Source organism: Molothrus aeneus, chromosome 4 (assembly GCF_037042795.1).
Source record: "Molothrus aeneus isolate 106 chromosome 4, BPBGC_Maene_1.0, whole genome shotgun sequence".
NCBI lineage: Eukaryota > Metazoa > Chordata > Aves > Passeriformes > Icteridae > Molothrus > Molothrus aeneus.
In genome coordinates this window covers 69,621,706-69,647,392 of record NC_089649.1, presented here as the reverse complement: position 1 = coordinate 69,647,392, position 25,687 = coordinate 69,621,706, and the positions used below count along the sequence as shown (strand labels likewise).

The window sequence follows — 25,687 nt, the reverse complement described above, 5'->3', positions numbered from 1 at the left end:
TGGTGTAAATATCAAGCACCATGACAATTATTACAATATTGTAATTTACTACTGTGTTTACAAGTACCACGAGACAATTCAGAGCAATCCAAAAGATGACTTGCAATTCAGAACTATTATGGGGAGTAGGATCTCTGCTTGATTTTTTTCATTATTAAGAATATTAATCAATATTTATAAATGAAATGAATGTATGCATATGTATGTTTGAATCTTTGTGTGGGTGTATGCATAGTTATATATAAAGGAAAGAGACATAAAACCAATTAAAAGCTAAAAGACAGATGAAAGCCACCCCACAGTTCTTACAGTTTTGTTAGAGAAAAATATGTTGCAACAACTTCAAAAATACTGTGTACATAACATTTAATGTGCCTTATGTCTTTTGATGAAACTTCTATTTCCTTTTTTTCCCCCCAAGATTCAGTAGTTCAGTATGGTTTACCTCTGAAAATAAGCATGAAGCTGATCTTGTTTGCTTTTTTCCTCTATAGATTGGTATGATTCTAGCATAGCATATGAAGGGTCCTTTTTGGCATCAATGACTTTGCTGCAAATAGGAAAATAGATCAAAAAGTAAGAAAATGTCACAGTCCTGAATTGTGAATTATTTCAGTAAAGAACCCACTGTTGTTTTCCCTTTTCTTCCTCCCATTCCTTTTCCCCTCTGGTCTTTTTTCTCCTTTGATCTTTCCCATCAGACTCCCTCCATGCAGATAGCAGAATCATTTTTACAGTTAAGTAAGACCTGGCAATTGGGAGTTAGCACACATCAGCTAATCCCACATTAATATAAAGAGTGCAAGGACAATTTCGACCTTCTGTTGACTCGGCCCTTTATGTTCCAAGGTGAGATTCTTAATTCCCAATTCCAATGGAGTTTTGGAAAGTAAAATAAGGAAAAACCCTGATACCAGGTCTTCAGTGAGGAGCCCTGGAAACCCAGAAAAGATTGCAGGGAAGAAAATAAGCAAATGTGGTGAGGAGGATGTTAGATAAAAGCAAAAAGAAATTATTATCAAAAGTTAAAAAATATTTTAAAAATATTTCTAACTGTGTAGATGATAGCCTTGTTCATAATAGAACTCTCCTTGACCTTGGTCCATAAACAGATTTACATTTCTGTAATTTTAGATTTTAATATTCAATTTCTAGTTCCCTTCTGAGAATAAACAACCTCCTTTAATGAAGTTACAGAGTAAAAGCACTTCAAAATAATTTGCTTTGTCTCTTGCTTTGGTTTATTTAAGGTAATGCATATTTGCTTCATAATCACTTGCAGTATTGTATTGGAATGAGTCCTCTGAGGTGCTGAGAGTACACTGCTCTCAGTGAAGTAAATCCCATTTACATATACTTAACTCTTGCTGATGGCCTTGCCTTTTTGTGGGAGCTACTTTTGTTCAGTTGCTTAATGATGTTTCTTATTTAGATAAAAAAATTAGACTTCTAACTCTAGGCCTCCTTTATTTTTCTAGCATTTCTGTCTGCCTCTTGTTAGCAAGAGAATGACAATGAAACAAATCTATGTATTCATTTCCTATCCTAGAGTAAATATCCACTTGTTCTCTTTACTGTTGCTCAGTAGCTGATCAGCTCATTTACCAACTATCCATTTAGGCTGTGAGCTTGCATTTTTTAAAGTTCTTGTTTATTTTAGTAGATTTGCCACAGTTTTTCCTGTAGGATTAAATTGAGCAGAATTTAAGAAAATCCCTTATCCAAGGCAGCTCCTTATCATGTTCAGGTTTGATTTAGAGCCCTACAGATAAAATCAGCTGTATTATCAGAAAATTTTCCAGAGTCCTAAACTTCTGAACCAGACAGATATGCAGTGTCATCTAGAGTGGCAGCCATGTGCCTTTGAGCACTGTCCAAAAGTATGGAATCAATAGTTAAAGCACACTCCAAACATACACTTCAGCTGGATCCAGCTCCCAGTTATTTTCCAAGTCCTATTTATCTTAACATAATAGGCTCAACTGCGATACCCAGAGAAGGATTCCTATATTCTGTTGAAGGTACAAGACAGTGTAGGTAAGATTGTGAGTTTATCAAGGAGTTCTTGCTTGGCGGATTGAAATGAGGAATTTAGCTTGAACAGGAAGGTGAAAGGGCTGGAGCAATCCCATTAGTTTTGGGTGAGACATGATGAAAATTGACAAAACACCTGGACTGGGAGGGTGAACATAAAAGGATGAACAAATACAGAGATACTGCAAAATAATTACATGTTTATTTGTGATCAGTGATAAGAGTAAGATAACCAGAGAGAGCCAGTCCTCATCAAATATGAATGAGCCTCATTATTTATCAGAGAATAACAGTGAGCATCCAGCAGTTATTTCAGATGAGCTCACCAGCAGTTTCCCTATCAATTCTGCCTATGGATCTCACATTAATAAAAATAGCTTAAATATCCTAGTTTTATTTTAATTAAGGCTGAATCACTCTAACTACCTCACACTGTAAAAGCAAGTTGGTATCGTGTGGGCAGTAAAGTATCAAGTTACTCCATATTAATTCTATAGACTCAAAGAAAAATCAGGTAGTTTGAAGTTCACCTGTTATTAAAAGTGAGCAAGGCCATCTTTCATTGAATTTGGATGAAGAGCACTTACTTAAGAGCCACTGATGGGGTGTTTCATTTCCCTGAAACAGAAAGCCTTTCTGGGGTGTTTTCCTTTGTTTTGAAGTTGGCAATCAGAGAGAATTTTTGCATTTAAAACGCTTAAGAGAATGGGAAAAGTGTTGATTAAGGGTTTGGTAAACAGACCAATTTCATACTCCTGAACCAGGCAAGAATTGAGAATTATATGGAATAAAGGTTCCTGAAGGGAGAGTTGGCAAATTGACAAAACTGTTGGGTTTCTTCTCATCAAGATTCTCAGGAGTGCAAAAAGGTTACTCAGCCAGTGACAAAATGAGTTTTGCTATAAATTTATCATAGAAATGGAACAACTGGCTCACATATCCTTGTCTCTAAACTGTAGAGAAGAGGATCAGGAGCTGGCTGATTGGTCACACTCAAAGAGTTGTAGTGAAGGCTCACTGCCTAAGTGGGCACCAGGGATGAGTGTGTTCCTCAGGGGGGGTGGTGGGACTGGCCCTGTTTAACATCTTTGTCACTGACATGGACTGTGGGATCAAGTGCACCCTCAGCACTTGTTTTGTGACAACACTGAGCTGTGTGGTGCCACTGGAGAGAGGGATGTCATCCAGAGGGGCCTGGATAGGCTGGAGAGGTGGGTCTTTAAGGACCTCATGAAGTTCAGCAAAGCCAAATGCAAGGTCCTGCAGCTAGGTCAGGGCAATCCCTGACACAAACACAGGCTGGGAGGAGAATGGGCTGAGAGCAGACCTGAGAAGAGCTTGGGGGTGTTGGTTGATGAAAAGCTCCACGTGACCCAGCAATGTGCACTGGCAGCCCAGAAACCACACGGTCCCTGAGCTGCATCCAAAGCACCGTGGGCAGCAGGGGAGGGAGGGGATTCTCCCCAGCTCCCAGGCAACCAGCCACAGTATAAGAGGACACAGTCTTAAACTGTCCCAGAGAAGGTTTAGGTTGGACATAAAGAGGGATATATTCATAGAAAAGGAGATTAGACATTGGAATGGGCTGCCCAGGGAGGTGGTGGAGTCACAGTCCCTGGAGGTGTTTAAGGAAAGACTGGACAAGGCACTCAGTGCCATGGGGGTGCTGCGTCATAGGATGGATTCAATGAGCTCAGAGGTCTTTTCCAACCTCGTTGATCCTGTGATTCTGTGGAAGCAGAGGGTAAAGAACAGCACTTAGGAAATAATAAGGAAGTAAGCCAAAGAAATAGGAGATATGAAACGTTCAGGGGAAGAAAGCCAAACCAAAAGCAAGATAAGAGTATGAAGTCAGAGAATTGCAGTGTTGGGAAAGGACTGAGATAAAGTCAGGACCATAAACTTGATTAACTCCACAATAATCTTTACTTGCCTAATAGAACAAGCAAGTAGAGGAAATAAAAAACTCAGGGTCTTTATTTTGACATTGTGATAAGACAGCTTCCAGGACAGGAAGGCTGGGGCTGGGTTGTGAAAGTGAGACCTTTATCTAGATAGTGTATTCAAGTAGCTCATGTCATCTGCTTTGGGAGACATTAAAGGCATGAAAAATACAGAAAGATGTTTTAGCTGGACAGTTTGGGTTGGAGATATATTTAAGTAACCTCTGCATAAGTGTCTGAATGTATGCAGATAGACTGATACATGTGAGGGTGAAATGCAGCCATAGCAAGTGCACTCAGTTCCAAAATATATTGCTATGTGAAGCATATATACTTATACAGGTTTGGATAAACCTTTATCTGGAACAAATTTGTTTGAGCTGACTAATTTAGGAATCTACAACTCCTGCTGGCACAGAATGTCCCTCAGTACACTGTCCATGAAGGGACTACCTGATGTGGTAACATAAAAAATTTATCATCCTGACACTGAGTCAATTTACTACTCCTAAAGGACAAAGGCACCAGTGAGTTATGCAGGTTAATCAAAATGAGTGCTGGTAAAATCCCTCATGGTCATCTATTCATTATATATGATGTATTTTACAGAAGCTCTATCTTAGGGCTTTCTCAAAGTTAAAACGGTGAATAATTCCTAATTATCCTATGAAACATCTTAAAGATGCATTAAAAAAAATAAAAGAGGCAAATAGATGCACCTGTAGCGACTCTAAAGCTGTGTGCAATACCTCTCCCAAATATTTGACAATAATAGGAATTTAGTTCATTATATGTAGCTTGCCTGTTGCATCCCAGTAAAGGGAGCATGGACCAGGAGCTCAGAGGGTTTATGCAGTTGGCTTCCTTGGAGGGATCCAAGCCTGCAGCAGACAGTGTAGAAGATGAGAAGCTCTAGTGTTGGTAATCAGTTAATTTCAAGTTAAAATTATACAAGAGTCCTCCAGAGTTCTCTTTTAAGTGACGATTTTGCAGAGTTTTGGTTCAGCCAAGTGAAAGATCCTGCAGGATCTTGTTCCTGAGTCAGGGAGTTCACAGGGTTTTGCCTTTGTCAAAGGTGCTGGATTGGATGATAGGGCACACCCTGAGCTTTGGGCATCAAGGGGATCATAACTGTGATCCACAGGAAAAGCTGTGCTGAAGCCTCTGGAAAAGTTAATCTGTTTTTCTTAGTGTATGACTGTTCCTTCAAAGAAGGTGGATGGTGGCAGACAGAGTTTATGTCACGAAAAGCAGATGAGCAAAGCTCAAGACACAGCTGAAAAATCCAACAAGAAAATATTTTTTTGTGCAATAATCTCAGTTCTTTTGAAGCTCCAATTTTTATATAAAAGGCTATGTTTAAGGCTATGAAAATACCTCAATTTATATGAAAGCATGTATAAACACACATAAATATGAAACAATATGTCCCGCATAAATGGAAAGTTGTTATCTAGAATTTAATTTGCAAAGCAAAATTACACTGCGCTTGTCTTCATTGTCATATATTCATGGAGACAAGAAGCACACACACCATCTATATGTCTGCATTCAGTAGGTTTAAATTTAGACAGGTCAGACTTTTATCCTTTTTCAAGAAGCATTTTGGCTCTGGGGAACATGCTCTTGTACTTGATCAAGTGACTAACAGTCATGCATTTGTGAAGATTAAATTTATTGAAATTTCTCATTAGAACAATTTTCTGCAAAGATTAAGCATATCTGACACCAAACAATATGAAGCCGTTTAATTCCTTGAAAACAATGTAAAATGTTAGAGTGTCAAGACTGAGGCTTGAACCAAATATGACCATAGAAAAAGGTTAGAGAGTTGAAGGAAATACCATTGTATGTGCTTCATTGCATACTGCATTTGTTTTAAAAATAGTAGCCACTCAAAAATTCAAGGCTCACCTGCTCCAGTGGTTACAGCTCACTTCAGCCTGTTTTCCTATTCCAGGCCATGCTGAATGAGCTGGGAAGAAAATGGGAATTTAATGGCTTTGTGATACACAAATTAGAGCAGCCCTACAATAATTAGCAGGGCTCAAAGACCATTCTAACACACCCTAAGATGGTCCCAAAGGACTATTCCTGTAAGAATTACTATAAAGAAAGAGAGGACTTTGGTGCTATTTTATGTTCACTTGTTTTCCCATCTTATTGCCTTTAACAGAGATGGTTTGGGACCAAGCATCAACATTTTGTATTAAATAAGAATTCCTTTCCCCTGGGGCATTCTCAGTTGGCCTCCCTAATGCACAGCATAGATTTGCTAATAGGTTCATCCCAAGGCCATAAATGAAAATGAGGTTTGTTTCTTGCACATGGAATTATGGGGGACTGAATTTCCATAATGACACATTTAACCCACAATAGGAGATTTTGGGTTGTGTTTCTTATACAGAAGTACATCTTGTAGCTCTTGCAATTATTTAACTCCTTGAGTTGGAAAGTGGTGACATGAAATCCCACTTATGAAAGTACTATCAGATGGTGCTTTTGCAGATATTAAAAGAATAACAGCTAAAGTTCAGACTCATCACTTACTTTGACTGTAATTGTGTTTCTTGACAACCAGAGTTGCAGACAAGTAACACACACACAGAACTATTCACAGACAAGAAGATGTGCACTCAAGGGAAAACATCAGCAGGTTTTTACAGCCTAAGCAAAATCAACTGCAAATACTGAACAGAACAGCTTACAACAAAGTTTTTCATAAAATTCACAAAAGAGATGTGTTTCCATTAAATAAGGGATGTCATAATGGCCTTTAGGAAGAGAGCTAACTGAGTGAGGAAGGTTAAAAGTAGTCTTCTATCTTTAACCTCTGAAATATTTTCTTCCACACTTGGGAGATCTTATTATTAAAATTATTATTTATGTATCTCACAGAAGCAAAGGAATAGTTCTGTTATCACATCTAATCTTACATGACTGATAAGCAGCTGCTTCAACAAAAAGGGTTTGTTTTGTATTAATGTAATTAAGACATTGATATGAAATCAAAGTAAAAAAAAACTATCCAGTATCAGAAAAATCAATCCTAACCTCTTAGGTTAGATATTCTCAAAAGCTTTCTTTTAACATCACTTCTTTCTGATTCTGACTAAAACCTCATCAAAACCTTGTGAGCTGGGTTACCAGGAAGGTAATAGCATGTCTGGAAACTGAGATGAAATATACAAGTAATGTGTGCTAAATCTCATAAAAGACCAAATTAGAATTCTGTAAAACTGGATTAGAGCATCAATATCTGAACCAAAAGACTGCAGAAACATTTTCATCCCTTTTTATACCTGCAACGGGGTTCGACATTTCCATTGTCAAAAAGTTAGAGAAGTTACAGCTTTACTCAGTGTCAGGTAGGATGTTCCGTATTTCATCATTCCTTAACTCTGACAGGTAACGTACAAAAAGGATTCTCCCACTTATCCATCATGCTGATGCCCCAGAGCAGCTGGCCCTCTTTGGGTCAGAGGTGTGTCTGTGCAAAGCTCTCAGACTTTTATGATAAGTGTCACTTCGGCATTTTTACACAGCCTTTTCCAGCTTTCGTTTCAATTCCTTACAATCCATCCTTTTTTACCCACTGTGTCTGTGCCAGTCTGGGTGATGCTTTTGCAGGGTTGGTTTTCTGTGCTCAAACTCCCCAGAGAGCACCCAGAGGTACCCGTGTGGTGCCTGCCTTTTCCACCACATGTTCATCCTTTTCAGCAAGAAAGAAAGAACACTGGGATTGTTTTTCCATCAGATCTTTGAGGTCAGACTAAACATGGACCCCTACTTTAAGCTGATTTCTGGTGCCTGGCTGCAAGTGATTTAATCAATTACTTGACCAGCATTTACATAGTTTTCTTATGCTGTTAGGCTTAACTTACATCCTTTAAGAAAATATTTGATAATAAAGTCTTCATTTACTGTTTCTTTGCATTTCCATGCACTCATTTAATTAATCTTGTGTTCCTTGAAACATTTGGAAGATTTATGCACTTTCTTGAATGTATATACATTTAAAAATAATTTCATGAGGTGTATTCTTTTTCTGTTTTATTCAGTAATGTGTTTAGGTCTATGTGCACAGCTCTTAACTTTGCTCTTCACTTCATATTCTCTTTATCAACTACAGATATCATACTAAGGAGGTCAAAACAAGATTTCAGATTTAAGTAGTATTAGCCCCAAAATACCATCTGGGGTATAATTTGCCACCCAATCTATTGAACTGTTTACATCACATTTTTGGAATTTTCATATTTCTCCATATTTCTTCTCTTTTTACACTGGAGAATGTCCTTGGCTATACTCAGTCTTCCAGGATTTAATGCTGCTTTTTCCATATGTTTCATCCCAATAAAAGACAATTTACCTCTTTATCTCTCTAAACTCTGTCTTTACAAGATCTTAGAACTGCTGTTACATATGTAATTTTTCTGATATTTAAGGTTATATCCTCTGAACATCCTTCTCTTTATCAGAAGGAGCAACCTCACATAGACTCCATCAGGACTGGTGGCCATAGGAGTTTGAAATATGTTCCTACTTTATTTGGCAAAAACAACTGTGGTGCAGTAGTCAAGCCATAGGTTACCTAAGTTATGAATTCACTGAATACTACTTGGTACTTTTTACCATAAAAGCCTTTAAAAATTGGATTTTTCTTTTCTCTTTATCAGGCCATTAGACATAAATATTAATAAAGATTCAGTGCAGTACGGGGGACCAGAGGAGGTTTTCCTCCTGTCTGTCTTCAAACATGCAAATAGTTTGTAATCAAGAGATGATGTACAGAGAACACAGTTAAATTATGAACAGCGCTGTCACATTTAGCATTCCTCAGCTGCTAGTTTTGCATTGTGTTCCTGCAGTTACATCTCATCACTAACAGCCACAATAACTCTTCATTTTGCCCACTGGGCACCCATTTTTGTTGAGTTTTTAATCCCACAAATGCACTGCTTTAAAGCAACATCTGCAGATACTGCAGGATAACCACGATGATGAAAGTTTTGAAGGTTAAGAAGGTAAATGCTTGATTCTGTTGTCAGGTGGAGTGACTGGTACTAGACATGAGTCACACACTTCCTTTTTTCAGTCTAAGGAAAGGAGAGAAAAACAAAGAACACACTGACAGAGCAGGGAATGCACATTAATCGTTATTAAGACAGAAATACTAATCATTATTAGACTATAATTCACATGAACCTTGTAGCACCAAAAAAGCCTGAGGGAAAGCATCAATATTAACTCCATGTGCTTATAATACATACCCTCAAAAGACATTTAAGGAATATTTATTTTTTCTCTTCCAAAAGGCAGGCTCTTACACTAGCAGTCTTTACTGGCACTGCATAAGTCCCCCATTCTCTAACCAGTTTTATTTAATAGAGTTAGGTGTAGCAGCAGAAAAAAAAATACACTATTTTTCAATTTTAGTCTACAGCTAGGTTATTAAGAAAATCCCAGTGGATAATATAAGCAATTATGTTTACTCCCAAACCTGCTTTTCCAGAATTTGGATGATAAAAATATAATTTACAATAAAGTAGACTAAATATCCCATTTTAAGTCCTCCAGTATCAGTCCTTGAGATGTTGTTTGAAAAAAAAAGTGTGCCTCAGCCTGTACAGCTATCATTGTCTAAAAATGTATATTTTTAAAAACATCACCTCTTTGCAATTTTATTGCTATTTTCTGGAACTTGAAAGTGTGCTCTGTAAATAAATGTATGCCCAGAATTTTTATACTTCCCTCACTTGTTCTTTCAGCACAGTTTGTCAGTTCTAATTTTCAATACACGAAAACCATAATTCTGTTCCTGCCCTCCCTCTTGCATTGGTGCAGGAGACCCAACCCTCTGGATTACTCTACTCAAGGGTCAATCCACGGGTGTGAATTGGATGTTTATCCCACATGGGGCAACACAAGTGTAATTCCTGTTGCAATCACTGAAATTTTAGCTGCTTGCACTGGTGTGGATGTTTTTGTGCAGTTTGGCTGTACAAAACCACACATAAAATCAGGAATCTATTGACCAAATTCAGGCCCGATCTGATGTCAGTCAGCGTTTAATTGGGATAGAGCTTTCTGTCCTCTCTGGTTGTCATCAAAAGGTGCCAAAAACATTCCCCTTTTGAATCAGCAAGGCCTGTGCTGTGGGAAGGAGTGAGAGGGACCCCCAGCCAGTGGGGTTACTCATCGTGGAGGAGGCCCTGTGTCCTTGGCCAAGCATAGCTCCTTCAGCACACGTTCCCTCTCTCCTCGCTCTACGCTACGGCACAATATTTCTCTTGCTCTCTCTCTCACTATCTCTTTTCTGTATCTCTCGGAAATCAGACTGGAGTTCAGAGCACTTTCACTACCTTTTATGAGGTAGAGTGTGATGTCATAGATGGGGGCAGGGCTAGTCAACTTTCCACCCACCCACCCACCTGTGCTGAGGGAGCTACGCTTGAGACTGGAAGCGGTGACTCCTCAACGGTGAGTAACCTCCTGTCTCATCTTTGTCTTTGTAGCTCTGGGGGTGGAGGGAAGACACATGAGAATGGGGGATTTTTTTGATAGTTTCTCTTTTTTTTTTTCCAATTAACCATAGGACTCACAGAGTTAATTGCATGTGTTGTCTCAGTCACATGTGGAGAAGCGTTTGCTCCCTGTCCAGAAGTCCCAGAGTTAAATTCACCTGCAAAGCAATTTCCCTGCACAAGTGGTCCATTGGCTGATGGTTAAACTGATCCTTCAATGTTTATCTTGCCCTGTGCAAAGGCAGACTCTGGTCCCCTTGAACTCAGTTACTGAACTTCCATTAATTTAATTACAGTATTTAATTACGGTGCTGGGCCATAATTTTCCTGAAGTTCTTTATGATTAAAGATAGATGGTGTTATTTATATATTTATCATTATTAACTGTGGATAATGGCTGTTTATATGGGACAGGATTTCTTTTTTTTTTTAATATTCTCTATTACTGTTTTATTCACTTTATCCAGAATATATGTGAAGCTGTGTATTGACAATAAGCCAATTATAAAACCTTTTTCATAGATGAAATAAAATTCAAAGGTAAATTGTGGAAGACATAACATTAAGCAGAAAACCCAGAAGAGATGTAACTCAGGCTTAGCCTTTGAAATTATAAATCAAAGCATTTGATTTTTTTTGACTTTGATAAGAACTTGAGATGGGCAGGGATGCTGCTGACTGAATTTCTTGGTGTGTTTTTTGTCTCACTACCTACATGTTACAATTTTACTTTAAAGCATTGTCTTGTTACCTATTTCCCTCAGCCCCACGTATTACTGCTTCACTGTTTTAATATCCCTCAGCATATTAAAAAAAGACAAGATGGACTACGAAGATCTTCCTTTCTTGTTCTGCCTCCTGGGTATCTATCAAAGCTGTCAAGATGAGCTCTCATACTAAAGGGCAGAAGAAGGATCATATGAAGATTTTGGGTCCTAGGGATACTGCAAATCTTGCTGTTCTTGTTCGTTTGAAGCTCTTTACCAGCTTTGTGTGGGGTCTGCTCATATCCCAGTGAGAGGCACTAAAAGGCAGCACCATGTCCTGGATAAATCACAGGAGGAGAGTGCAGCCCCAGCCTTTTCAGCAGAGGGGGTTCATGGGCTGATGGATGAAGTACTTCTGTTTTCAGGTGACTGGGTGGCTCTCAGCAATTGGGTGAAGGTGCAGACCATTCCATCATCTGGTCAGTGGCATTGCTGGGAATTGGTCCATAGTGATGCACAGATATCCCTCCCTGATGACTCAGGGATGCTCTTTGTATCCAAGCACAGGACATGTAAATGGAGTTCAGGGAGAGTGAGAGTCTTGTTTACAAAGCTACCTACCAAAAATTTCAGAAATGGTTGTTTCCCTCCCTGTCAAAGAGAAAAATAATGACAAAGAATATAAAAATGTCTCCCTGACAGGCTTTTCTAGCTTTGAATAATGTGCACGAGGTGTTTTATTACTACTGCCTATTCCTTTAGTAAACCAGACACTGAAATCTTCAAATCTTCCTTTGCAAAGCCATGAACTTGCCTGGCAAATTTAGCTTCCCCAAACTTTAATCTTTTCAGGAAAGGAAAAGGAAAAAAAAACAGGTTAGTCAATCTCTAATGTTTCACTGGGAAAACTTCATGGGAATTGCTGCTCTTAAAGATGATTTGAAGTTTGTTCTTTTCAGAGGCAAATGCTTGGAGGTAAAATTTAATTTAGATCCTAAGCACATCCTTTGCTGATGAGTTTATCAAATTGCCTTCTCACATAATTATTCTTGCATAATGCAGGAGACTTGAGGTTTTTGCACAGAATTGATAAAACACAAAGAGCAACTGTACAGTGCCCTAATCTCACTTCAATGATACAAAAGCATTTTGGTGGTGTGGAGAAACTCTTTTTAAGACTGGCGTAAGTATTGGGAAAAGAAAATCAGAATTGGTGTCATTCAGTAAGGATGGTGAATTAGAGACAGTGATCAGCACGGAGGGGATATCGTGGAACAGAGATGTCAGTGGATTTCTTTGAATCCAGAGAAATTTGCATTCTAAAGTTGTCTTGTAAGATGAGCAAATTAGCAGTTGGCTGACTTCTGTATAGCGGGGAGTTTGTAGAGGGGAAGATACTCCAAATTACATGAACTGTTGCAATAATTAACCTGAAATCTGTCTGTGCCAATTCTAATAACAAATTTTTGTCCAGGTAACCCCAGGCTGTGAGTTTGGCTGAATAGCTTAACTTTGGGAGAATAAATAAACTCATGCTACATTTACTGAGCTAATTCCCCTGTTAAATTATTTTACTGGCAGCTATGATTTAAAAAAATATTAAAATGTCCAAAGTGCACAGATTCCTACATTTACAGCTTTGGCTTAAATGTGTGTTCACTAAATTATGAAGTTTGTTTAATATTATTTACATGTACATTACATTAAATTAAAATGTTATAAGGCCTAGATTTCAGCTGATTTTATTTAGTGTTTAGTATGAAAACTTTTAAAGCAAGTATCTGAGAAATTTCTTCCAATACATGCTAATTCCAATGAGTTAAATCATCATAAATTATTAGCAAACTGAAAGTCAATTTTTGATGCAATATTCTTAAAAAATTTATACTTGCAATCACGTTGTGTATAATCATCTCAAAACAAACCCAATATATTAACTAGTCTATTTACATCTATATATTTAAGGAGATCAGCATTCAGATGAAAGATTTATTCCTCAGTCACAATGGCAAAGGGTGAGCAATAGTTTAATGATATAAGATCACCTACAGGGATCAAGCATTTTTTTCAGTATGATTAAAGCAGCTATGTGAAATTCCCAATTTTTCTCTATTTGCCAGGCTGGTTTATCTTACAAGTTGAATTAAAACTTTGTGGGTTGGTTCTTACCTTCTTTTTCTCTGTGAGAAGTGAGGGAGAGCTGTGAAATGCTCCATCTGTTCCCAAACCATGTCAGCTGGCAAAGAGATGCTTCTCCCCCTGCCCTCTCTTCCTGCAGTTTTGGGCTGGTTTAACACCATTGCCTCAACACGAATCGTGTGGATTTAATCTTGTTTCAGCAGAAGTCACAATGACAGTGCACAGCATTCTAGAGGACTCTTCATGTTGATTTGAGTCCTTTTAAACCTCGACCTCAGCTTGTTTGAATTAACAACACAAATTTACACACATTTACACTTGAAGTCAGTGTGGTGATGGAGGAGACCAGGACTGCCTTAACACCCTGGACTTTCTGATCCTGGGACAGTTGCACTCAAAGACATTCAATAATGATTCTCTTGAATCAATAATCCCTTGGATTTTTATCAGTCCCATCTGAGTGTCTCAAAGCAAACACATGGTGTACCCTGGTAGAACTGAAAACAGAAATAAATATTGTCATTATTTCCTTTCTACAAATATTCCTGAGCCACGCTCAAGGCAGAAAGGATCTACAGAATCACAATGGGTTTCAAGCACTACATACTCCTTCATGACTGTAGTGGTTTTGGTAATTTAAGATTTTTTTAATTTGGAGACTTCTTAATGAATGTGTTGATGAGTGTGGTGGGTTTTAGTGTTGGTTAATTACTTATGTACTTATTTCTTGTTGTGAGATATGATTAGGAAAAAGGTAAAGTAGGTTTAAAATTTTAAAATCTTATAAAGGAAATTTTATTAATAGTAACTAAAAGAAAAAAAGTAGTAAGAATTAAAATAATTTTTTTAGAATACTTCTTTCTTTATATCTTTTTTTCTATTTAAAATGTAAAGAAACAAAACTTAAAATTTTTAGTTAGTTTGCTATTTTTAAAATAGCATACTACTAAAATACTCAGTGTTCAAGACCAGTGTTTCTCTGCCTTGCATTTGATGTTGCAGTTTCCACTTTGGATGGCCAAATAAAATAAAACCAAAACCAAAACTAGCCAACCAAAACCAACAAAACAACGCCCAAAAAACAAATGAACCACAAATACAAAAAAAACCAAACCAACAGGAGAAAGACTTCACCCAAGTTAAGTATGGTTTGAAAAAGATAGAATTAGAAAGAAATTCTGCAGTAACAATGGGAGGCTGCCCCACTCAAGCTGTGCAAAAAGATGAGAGTAGGTCTCTGGTGTAATGGAAACTGATTATTTTATTATTCAGAAAGATTTTAATTGAATGATGAAGAGGTCTATGGTCTCATCTCTATTGCTGTGTGAATACTGACTCATCTAGCCAAGTGTAAACATCTGCATCTGGGATTTTCACTCCAGCCTTTCCTAGTGTGGAACTCAAGAGCCATTTCCAGAGGGCAGAGATTCTTATTCCAGGTAGACACTGACAATTGCCTAGATTGGTAATATCTTAAAAAATACACAGGCATAAGCAGGTGAATTAAACCATGTGTACAGAGTCAGAAAGTTTAGCCTTGGGCTTCTTTTGAGGGTTGATATTCATATGGAAGTAAATTCAACTTTCTGTGAACTGAGCTGATGCCTAATTTTTTCCTGAACAGAAATTTTTAAATTGCTTACTAGGAAAATTTATCTGTAAACTTTCTGTCTTGGTGCCCTGATTTTTTTAGGTTCTGGAGGTTGGAGAGATTTGTATGTCTTCTATTTTGTGGGTTTTGCCCATTTGACTCTTTTGGGGAGACCAAAAGAGAATTAAGAAAAATAGTCACAAAAACATTCATTAAGTTGTTTGAATTCTTGAACCACTAGGCCAAATCCAAGGAGTGTTTTTTTGCAGATGTTGAGCACCTACCTAGATTCACTGTATTAATTTTAGGATTCTAATTCAATTTAGGATCTCTAAACTGACTTTTAAAGGGGAAGTGCTCTGGCCCATCTCTGTAGAAAAAGAACCCATGAAAGACCTCGAGTGCTCCATGGTCTTCCTCACCAAGAAGAAAAGGAATCTGAAATCTTTTGGTCCAGAACCTAGAATTGGGTAGATTGAGTGCAAGACTTAATTTGTAGAAATGAAAGCTCTGAACACTTTGACTCAGTCACCAAACACATCAAATCAAAGGATTTTAAGAACAGCCCTGTTTTTCCTGCTTTCATTCCTAGGGAAATTGCTCAGTAACAGGCACCTGAAAAAATTCTGGGGCTTCAAGTGACACAAGCCATGACTAATATTTAAAGACATGACTAATTTTTAAAGTTTGAATTTTTCTGATGCCAATAAGTGCATCAGTCTAGTCTGTGGCTTAGCATGACCATTTAAATCAGAACTTTATAAGAAAAGAGCCTCTGCAAATGCCTTTTCATTTCACCATACTCCTGCAGTCTATACCTTCATCTCCTTTATGTAAATTCTGGATTAGTGGTAAGATTTGGACATGTGGTTGAATTAATCTGTTTTGTGGTGGGATGGTTGTCCTGAGGTGAAAAGCAGAGGAACCCTTTGGATTATTTGAGTCGTGGAAGATATCAGTACTTCTGCATTTGTTGCTCAGGGAAAATGCTGCCTGAAGTACTGAACTGCAAAGGAAAAGAGACTCCAGGAAAATTTGTAATCCCTGACACAAGTATTTTCTCAAGAGAGTCATAATGGACTTAAACATTTTCAGTTTAAATTAAAAATTTGTCAAGAAGTGATATTTTTTTCCTCCTTTTCTACAATTACTCTTTTTTTTTTTTTCCATTTGGATAGGACACTTGCTCTTTTAGCAGTGAAAATGAGATTGCCAACATCATCTGCACAGGTCACAGACACATTTGTATGTGTACAGAGAAGGCTCAGAGAAAATATTGTTGCCTACAATTACCTTAGAGCAGGGTTTGGAAGAACCAGATCCAGACCTGTCAGAGTTGCATGGACATAGGGACAGGAAAAGCAGTAAAAAAAAAAAGTTTTCACATGGGAAATACCAATTAGAGATAAGGTAAAAATGTTTTAATTGGAGGGTAGTGAAATTCAAGTGCAGGGTGTGGTTCTCTAGCCCAGAGATGTGAAATTATCCATCTTGGACATACCCGAATTTCAGCAAAATCCAGAACAACCTCATGTAATTCAAATTTTCAACAGGACATTGCACTAGATGACCTCAAAAGGTTCTTTTCATCCTTAAAGTATATTTGCATAATAAAACATGAGTAATAAAAATGAGGCCTTAGAATTCTGAGCAAGATTTTATTCATTCCAATTTATTCTCAATTTGCTGTCATCTTTACTTGTTCTTTCCCTGTGAATTGCAATGGCCTTTACAAATGTTTTTGTTCTTTTCTGGTTTCATTTTCTTCCACTAAGAACAGGTAATTACTACCTGTTTTAATGGTTTTTAATGACATTTAGTGTTAGCTAAAGTTTAAAATGTAATGAACAGATGCATTTACAAATTGTTTGTTCAGTAATTGACCAGGGGAAAAAAAAATCCTTCTAGTAGGGAGCTCTCATTACTTACTGAATGTTGTTTAACTATTGATTGGGTTGGCCAAATAAATAGAACAGTTAATAATGCATAATTTATTAGGTATAAAATTGTAGAATTTCCATTAATTTTTTTTTGTGATATATGATTAAGCCATCTGTGTCAGACTGAAATAGAGCTTCCCCTTGAAGACTGTGGTGGAGTTTTGATTTTTTTTTCTTTTTTTTTTTCTTTTTACATTGCACACTGTTGTAAAGTCCTGGAAAGTGCGCAGGGAATCAAACAGAGAAATGAATGTTTTCAGTGATTGAGTTGATCAACACTGGGAGGACCCTCAGCTCCAAGGGAGTAAAATCCTTTCAGCACCTCAAAAAGGATCAATATCTTGAATGGTTGAAGCCTTTATCTGTTTCTACAAGACATAAAATACACATGAAGAACAGCAGGCAAACTTTAGGTAGCAAGGAATAGTTGTCCTGGTATCATCTTCCATTCTACAAGAAGATTTTATTTTATTTTATTTATTCTGATGTGTTTGATGCATTGTTTCCAAGACTTTTCCTGAGAGAAGCCAGCTGTACCTGTGCAGCACTTTGATCTTCAAAGTGTCCCTGTGCTGACCTGGCAATCATGATTTTAGAGAAGGAGAGGAGCTGGAGGAGCAGATTTGCCTCAAAAACTGGCAGATCCTCACAGCTGAAGATATGGAGATAAATCACATACAGATACCAGTCTGACACTGGTACAAATTAAAAAAGAATTTGGGGAAATAGCACATCTCTCAGCATTGTAGTCTTAAGTCCTGCTTTGTGCTGCTTTTCCTTTTGTTTTCCTTGAGACAAAATCAGGAGAAATAGCAGGAGATAACACATTTACTCATGTGAAGCATAGAGTGTTTCTGTGCTTTATTGATTTTTTTTGTATCCAAAGTCTCCTGCATTTTATCGCTGAGTACAATTTCCAGCCAACCAGACATGATTTGGACTCATTTCAGGTAAGATTGTTAGAAAGACATGATTTTTTTCTTTTTATTGTACCTGTTCTCTAGATAAAGAACAAAAAGATTTGCTCCTAAAACTCAGATTGAAAGAGCATTAGATTATTTTGGGCTTTTAAAATGTATTTCTATCTTCACATTACAAGTCAAAACACCAGTTGGGAGCAGGGAGATCAGTATCATAGATTAGTTAGAGATCATTTATTTCCTCTTTTTTTCAGATTTAGCTGCAATTGGATATGTAATGGAAATGTGTACTGATGTTTTTGACAGAGACCTGCCCTTGCTTTTCTGTGACCTCGGGTTCAGACCATGTTGTGTCTTGGGTAGACTTCAGGCATGTGAATCCCTGTGTAAATTAGTGTAAATTTCTTTTTTTTTTTATTTGGCTTGATACTGAGTTTTGGCAGACTTCCTACTTTAATTTTCTTCAGGAATCTTCCTGGCAATATAAAGAATTTTAGTTATAGCTCGAGTTTGCCTCTCCCATCAGATAGAGTTTGGACTTCATCTTGCTGCAGACTTTTTATCTTGTTGAACATTAGGTTTAAATCAGTCATATAAAATTCTATTTCCTGTTAATCATCCAAAGACTCAGAGAAAATTCCATGGGGCAGAATGGTTTTGAAGTTGTAAATATGGTTATGCCAAGTTTGCTTCAGGGAGCGTTGGAATTGTGGTGCCCATTAGACAATCCTGCTCTTTGTCCAGGACATTCCACCCTTGCCATCGTCCTCCAGACTTTCCTTCTGTGCAGAATGAGGAGGATTTGGAAGAAAAATATTACAAATCATCATGGCAGGAGACTCATTCCCTTGTTTCTCAGTCGTGGGTTGATGTAGAAAGTGCTTCTTCCTCTACATTCATCCTTAGCAAAGAAAACGTGGTAGAAAGAGCCAAATTTTCCTGTCCCCATCTACAAAACTCCTTTAGCTTTATTCACTGAGGATTTCTTCCTTGTCCTCTAGAGTTTTTCCAGATATTTTGGCATGCAGATTGCTGTGAAATACTTTAATTCAGCAGCAGACTCTGAAAGTCCTGAGACAGTGCTGTAGCATGAAAAAGACTGCTAAAGCAATTGAATTTTAAAAATTCAATGCTGTGTAGGATTGCTTGTCCTTACAGAGGTTCTGGTAAGTGGTAAGAATTGTACTGGTTTGGCATCTTTTTTCTCCTGTGAAATGGCAGATAATGAGTAGAAAAAGAAAATTAAATGTTTCTCTGAGATTTTTTTGTTATGGGTCAAAATAATTTCCCCCATTAAATTCTGAAATGAATGCAACAAGATATTAATTAAATATTAAATACCGAGGAAATAACCTACATTATATTTGGTAACTAGATGAATTATTGTAATTTTTTTTCATAACAATAGTATTGGAGAAATAATTTATTCACTGTAAATGCATTTGTTAAATAGGAAAAAAATAGTATCTATCAAAAATTCAATAATGTGTTTTCCACCTTTGGGACCTGCAGGCTAGAGAGACACTAGCAATAATTATTTTCCAGAAAAATAATTAGTTAATTAGGTAATTCATTAACTTTCAGGTGTTTCCAATTGTCTTTTTGTCATTTCACCATTTCACTTGTTAAAATATGAGCTTTCCCATTAAGTGTTCTTCTCAAAGCAAATGAATTAGGATATCATTTTGTCCTTTATCCTTTTGTGTCTGAAATACTAAAATATTTACTTGGAATAAGTAAAGGAAATATGGAAATACATTTCTATTATGGCTGTTTACCTTTTACTGGGAATGTCAGTTCTGGGAGTATTTTTATTTGCTTCTGCTTTTGCAAATTAGCATACAGCAGTTGGTAATGTGTTTTAAAGTGACTATAGTCCATAGAAGACACAAGATATCCATAGTTATTGCTGTGTTTTTGTGCTTTCTGCTGTCCTTGGACGTGGCAGCCTTTGTTTAATACAACAAAATGGGCTTGGGAATCCCCTGGGTTTCTTACCTGTAATTGAAAAAATGCAGATGAGGGTGGTTATTCAGTGGATTGGGCACCTATAAAACACAACTATCCCCAGAATGAATTGAATATTCATCATGTACAAAGGAGTAAGTTAATTGCAGTCAAATGTGAAAACAAATAGCTAGGAAAGGACAAGTACAATACCATTTTCTCTGCGTGGCTACAGATCCATTTTTAACATTATTATGACCACATTACATTCCAGATAAAGACTTCTTTTGAGAGAGAGAGAGAGAAATTTTCAAGTATTTAGGATAGTTTTCTCCAAATGAACTGTAGCTAGCAAGAGCCCTGTGAGATTTTGAAGTGCCTGACTAAAACAGCCCCTCAGCGGTGTTGATAAAGAGCAGATGTCTCCTTCCAAAGGGAAGGGAGCATCTGAATAGCAAACAGGCCATTCTTGCATTGGCTCTCTCTAACAGCATCCTGTTTTATGCATGAAATGTGCCACAGAAATGTAAGATATAATTTTATAAATAAGATCTTTTTCTGGCATGCCTCTTGTAGGTATGGATTCATTGTTAAGCTCAGCTGAGAGGAAAATGTTCCGTTGCATAAGAATACAATCTGAGAAATCCATACTCCTGATTTACCATCCAGGTTCATAATTGCATAATTGTAGCCTTATTTTCTCTGGAGACTGTGGATTGACCTTTGGGGTGGGATAAGAGCAACTGTGCCTTGTCTAGGAAAGTGTGAACTTCCTTTGGAAAGGAGGAGAAGCAAGGAGTTCACCCAGAATTCACAGAATCCTTAAGGCTTGGCAGTGCCTAAGTCACCTGTTCAAGGTGTACAAATCAAGTCTTAGCCAGGAGTATTTGAGGGGCTACAGGTTTTATTTCAATGTGTAAAATAAATTATATTTTCTCCTCCCAATCTATACAAAGTGAACCAGACAAACTCTATTTATCAATAGCTCCTCATGCTAATTTTTTGTTTTCCTACCTTTCAAGGTCACTAGGGGTGTTATTATCAGCTGAGCTGCCTTCCTGCATAACTGATGCCCAGGCTCCCTGAATTGATGTGCACTAAAAATGTCCACTAGTTAATACATATTAAGCAAAACCATCCAATATTGATTTTACAATTTCAAGAAATAGAATCAATCTTTCATGAGTTCTTGTGATTAATTAATATAACTGCTAAATAAATAATTTCAGGTAATTAATAACTAAAATGACCTGCTTCGCCTCTCAGCCTTTAAGTTTTGTTTTATCTTTGTCTCACATGTGGAACTTTAAATATAATCAGCTTTGTTAACATGTACTTGCTGATTTCAGTCAGTGAAAACTCATTTTTTTAGTCATTCACTTGAAAGTGGGAAAAAACAGAACTGGCTGAGTCTTTCCCATAAAAGATGTTTTTTGTTACTGAGTTTTTGAAAGTTTTTTCCCAGTTCCTCAATATTGCTCTTGCATTGAGAAGAGGACTCAGTATCCCATGACTGTGGACAGACAATAAACTGAATATGATAATTGAACCTATTTAATCAATCTCCTCCTTGTTGGGTACTCAAGGAGTGATTGCCTGGGATCCTGCAGAGAATAAAGTTCCTTATTGTGCAATTAGGCATCGTCTGCTGTAGATCTGGCCAGAATTAAATCTACATTTGTGGCTTTTAACAGGTATCAATCACAGGCCCTCTGCATGACTTGACACTTTCCCAATTGTTATCTGCAAATTTCCTCAAATGAGTGACTCCCTTTCCAAGTTTTAGAAGAAATATTAATATTCTGAAGCCTCCACATGGTTTCTCCAAGGCCCCACTGTGAAATTCACTGCTGAGCAGTGTTATTTATTTTTGTGTGTGTGTGTGTGTACTTCTGGAAGCAGCTGCTGGAGAATCTGGAATCCTTCTGTGTCTGTGTCTTGTTAGTTTTGTGTCAACTGAGTTTTTAATCAAACTGTCATGTATTACTAAGCAAAAGACCTTTCAAAGATCCAATTATACCCACAGCACTGTTTTAAGCAATTCAAAGTTTAATCATACCAAAATATGATGTAGGTTACTTTGAAAATATTTTAACCCACACAACCCTTTGTTTACCACTAACTGCATTTCTTGCCTCTATTTATGGAGTCTGCCACAGACGTTGCATCATTTAATTTGGGAGTGCTGTCAGCTGAGCTGGCCCATAATTTCACAGGTCATTTTATTTTCATTGCTCAAATTTTTAGATAGACTAGAAACTATCTACAATTCTTTTGATGTCTTCACCCACTTTTCAAGGTTTATTAAAGTCAGCAGTAATAATATAGAACATTCTTAAACAACCAGCTTTTTTAAAACTACCCATTCTGTATCCTTACTCACTGGAAATACAGATTGGTTTTGGTTTTTTTCTCAATTTCCCTTAATTTTTAAGGATATTTACCATTATAAATATGAAGACATCTCTGGAAGTTAGATTTTCTCCTTTATAAAACATAAATTATAATTTTTCCCCATTACAGCAGTGTGACAATGCAGGGAGAACACCTCTTTTCATTGCTTTACAGTTAAGGACAAAAATTTCCAGCTTTATTCCCTCCCATTTCTTCAGCTATTTTGTTATTGCAATTGCTGATTATTTTACTTAGATTATGTATAAAAGAAGCAAGAAATCTTGATTATCTCAAGATTCTGGAAAATTCTGCAAATAGCAGAGGAAAATTGCAGGACAGCTGATAAACAGCTCAAAAACTCCTCAAAACCTGAAGGATCTTCTCTAGAGGGAAGAAAACCCTGTAATTATACTCTTGGCAGATCTTTTCCAACCTTAATTATTCTAAGTGACCAGGTGCAGTGCAGTTATTCTTAGGTTCTTTATGAAATTTGAATTTTCCTCAGCTGACACTGAGTGTCATGGGACAGTCACCTAAGTTTACCTTTTTTTTTTCCCCTAAAAGCAGGCAAACATATTTTTAAAGAAGTCTAAGCAGGAGGACACCATTACTTTGTGCAGCAAGTCAAAGTCTCTGTTGGCTGTTTGGACCAAAATCCATCATTATATCTATAATTCTTTGTGTATTGCAGGGAGTAAAGGTTGCCTTCTGTACTGTGAAGTAATTTTCCTAGTGGTGCTTTAATTTGAGATGTTAATTTTCCTTCTTATGATTTTTTTATTATTATTAGCATAACCTTTGGAAAAGTGCACGGGTTTCTGTGCCCAGGTTTTGTAGGGAATTAACACACTCAGGGCTTGATTCACTGGTGCCTCATTCCAGCTTTGTGTGGCAAAGCACAGCTTCAAGCTGGAGCAACACGGTGGTGTGGGAAGATCTAAATGTTAATTGGGATGATGTTGATTCAGTTTCATTCTTCTTTGCTGAGCCATGATACAAGCAAGGAGCTGGAAGCTGTAAGAAAATCACGGGAAGTGCTTGGGTGGCCAAATTGGATGCATGGAATGACCACCAGCAGATTTTGGAGAGCACTCACAGCCTGTGATGAGGTTTTATGTCTCTTTTCTGGTTCCAAGACTTGGAAGTGTTTTACAGGATAAGTGGATTTTAGGGTTAAGGACTGGAGTATCTGCATCCTAAAATGTGATTATTAATGGTGAAAGCAGGAAGCTTTTATCTACTCTAACAGCATATTGAAACTGAAGAGAGTCAAAATGGCATCAGAATACAAAACCTGGTTTCCTAAAAGGTGTCATTGCAGCCTGCATCTGATTGTGAAGAAGTGGAAGATTCTGCATGCCCTCATCACTACAGTCCATAAAATTACTAATTGCTGTGTTCAGAGGTGTAGATTGAACTGTGTATGGGTTTAAGTATCTAATTTTGGTGCCCCCTCATTTTAAAATGATTCCTTTAATTATTCTGTTTCTTAATATATGTAAAACAGCTTTTTGTGGTGGAAAATGTGAAACTGTTGGAAACCTTCAGCAACCAGAATTCATTCAGGAATGTGCAATAGAGGCTCAATCCAGTCAGTTTATCCACACTGATTATGAAGTAAACACTATTTGATGGTATCACTTTATATTCAATATCAATCCACCAGTGTTTCAAAAAGAATAATTTAACAATGAATAATGCTTGATTGTAGATCTCTGTAGCAAATTAGAATATCCTAATTTAATAGAGTGTGATCTGTTATTTGCCAACAAACATACAGATTGCCTTATAAATCATGCAGCAGTGTGGTTATAGAATAACACTAGACTGGATTATATTTCATTACTCCCTATTGAACACTCATGTTTCTACCATGTAATGTAATTTTCCATCTTTTAACTTCGTTTCTTTTACTAACAGAAATACAAATTAGTCCCAGGGAAAAATATTTACTAGGGGCAGGCAATTAACTGTGCATTTCAGGGAATGGCACCACCTACGTGAATGTCATAAAAATGCTTTTTTTTGGTTTTCACCTCAATATATGTAGCTGTTTATGTATTTGATGAACTATAATGAGTGTAAGGCCAGAGCAGAGGAAATAAAACAGCCCAGGTAAGTATAGATTAATGTGGTTTCAAATATAGGCTTTCTGTAATGTCTGGTTTTGTTCACATCAGTCACTGACCCTTCAGAAGGAGATTTCTCCTGAACTCTTCTGTTAATGATGCAAAATGCTTGAGGTGAAGTATGGTGTGGCTTTTGTTATTGCCCTATGACTGTTTGTCCTGCTCACCTTGCTTAGCATTTATATTACACAGCCATGTGCTCCCAAAATAGGGAGCAGGAAAGGTTTGGAGTGACACAGGCCATTTGTACTAATTAAAAATAGCTAAAAATTTACTGAACTGTGTGGGGTAGAATCAAAGAGGTAAAATAATACAACATCCCATATCATTCCTACACTCTGGGAAAGGCATAAGAAATTGAAGCAGCTTCCATGGTATATCTGAAAGGCTTTATCACAAAAAACATCTATCCCACTCTTGGGTATTTTAAGAAAGGGATAATTGAACATCATAAGTAGTAACCTGGCTTGCTACAGTCCTTAGTAGTATATTTTTAGGATTTATTACTTTCAGAATATCCACTTGGATCTGGTGAGTACCTGATTCACGTTGTGGAACATTGAGGCATTGCCTTGGAAGTCCCCATTATATGTTGGAATCCTTTTGAAAATTTTGGCCAGGGGTATGTACTTCACTTCAGTGTGTGATGGAAGCTTGCTGACTGGGAGTCCCAGTGTTTTGAAGCTCAGCAAGTCCTTGAGGGCTCTTACATCCTGAGGACACCCAGGAACCTCATGCAGGTTCGTGCATGGGAGAAGCACAAAGGCACAAAAAGCCTGGTAACCACAAAGTAACATTCCTTGAGACCAGAAGTAACTCACACATTACAGGAGCTGCCAAAACCTGCAGTTAACTGTCTCATCTTTTGATTTCTGTAGGGGTTTCAGAAGCCCCTTTCATCTTTTCAGATGGGATTCTTTAACAAGCTCAGTGCTGGCCTCACACTGTTCCTGTAGACATCACTGGGGGGGTTATCCTGGGCTAACAGGAATAATTAGAACAAACTGGAACACTTGGGAAAAATCCCTGTTGACCTGTTTTGCAGCTGACATGTAACAGTAAATTCTTAAAGGTTTAAGTAAGAAGTAAAGGGGTTTTTGTGAGAAAACAGAAAACTTCTTAAATTGTAGAATAAGAATCAACAACCAAAAAAACTCACAGACAAACAAAAAAAACAACCCCCAGACAACACAAGCTTTTCCTTTAGCTTATTAAAAAAATTTAATGTGAGGTACCACAGTCTTACCTTTACTGTTCAGTGCATGATGTTGCCTGTGCTGGATACTCCAGGGTACCCCGAGGAAGAGGATTTGTTCCATCTTTAATGAGATCTGGGAGGATCCAGGCTCCAGTCAGGAAATGGCCCAGTGATCCAGCCGTGGAATAACCTTGCTGTATTTTGTTTTGGAGTAACCT

At 37.3% G+C, this 25,687-nt stretch overlaps 1 protein-coding gene across 2 annotated transcripts in view; it reads left to right on the top strand.

The window, feature by feature from the left end:
• The window catches only part of CTNNA2 (catenin alpha 2), a 478,603-nt gene that overhangs the window by 451,702 nt on the left and 1,214 nt on the right, over positions 1-25,687 (top strand). The gene's annotated exons all lie outside the window — the stretch shown is intronic.